The sequence below is a fragment of the Aplysia californica genome, unplaced genomic scaffold, assembly GCF_000002075.1.
Source record: "Aplysia californica isolate F4 #8 unplaced genomic scaffold, AplCal3.0 scaffold00067, whole genome shotgun sequence".
Classification (NCBI taxonomy): domain Eukaryota; kingdom Metazoa; phylum Mollusca; class Gastropoda; order Aplysiida; family Aplysiidae; genus Aplysia; species Aplysia californica.
The window spans coordinates 1,085,882-1,087,036 of NW_004797337.1; positions in this window are offsets into that span (position 1 = coordinate 1,085,882).

A 1,155-nucleotide genomic window follows, 5' to 3' on the forward strand; every position below is an offset into this window, starting at 1 on the left:
CTGAGAAATATGTCGTAGTTAAAAGAAAGGATCCATCATTGTGGGCAGCTACCATAACAAGAGTAACAACAACAAAAACAATAACAACATTAACAACAACAACAACAACAACAACAACAGCATCAACAACAACAACAATAATAACAACAACGACTACAATGGCAACAGGAAGAACAGCATCATCGTCAGCAACAACACCAAGAAAATGAACAATAAATACAAAAACAAAAAAAGAAAACAATAATAACAACAACGACGACGACGATGACGACGATAATAGCATCAGCAACTTAAAAAGCAAAAACAATAACACCACAAAAAGAAACGTGTAGCCAAGATTATTTAACGAAACAATTCCAGAAATAAATAAGAGATAGGACAGGTTTTTAAAAAATTTCATAAAAACTCCCCTGTTGTATGAGCTGTAACTGCAATGACATCTCCCAAAAACAGCCAAAACAGGAATCTCATTTTTTTTAAACAGTTAGAATATTTTAAAACAAAAATTGTTGTAGCATTTTCATTAGCAGCGCCATCTGTCTGTCATATCCTTCTGTCTATTTATCTATCTGTACGTTTATTTCGCCCTTCTTGTATTAAAAAAACCCGTCTCAATCATCAACTCGTTCTCTGTGGCTTCTCTAATTGTATTTTTCTTTTCTTTCCTTTTCTCTCATTGAAAGGCTGTAACTCCTTATCCTACTCTCGTCTATTTCTCCTAATTCTCCCCTCCTTGTTTCGTGAAAAGTGCCCTCAAGTACCTATCGACCCAGCATGTTCACAACAGGCGAGGGCCAATTTTTGCTGGTTAACCGAAAAACAGCTCGTTAGTGATGCACGACTAAGCTTCATTATTGTTTTTCACGGCCAGCCGAAGACCTCGCCCCGGGCGCCCAAATGCTCGTCTTCCCACGTCGTTCCCGCACCAGAATGGAATTTATTTTATGCAGCAGCAGGTAATGCATTTTAGATGACGACAGTTCTCTACAGGTCGCTGTGAGACAAGAATATTTTTATTCTTCACGCTACAGGTAATGCATTTTAGATTACAACGCTTTTGTAACGCGGGTCGTTAACACGGCGTTTTGCTCTCACGGGTCGCCGCTCTGTCTTTCGTCGTCCTCATCCTGACCCTTAGTATACACTATATTATAT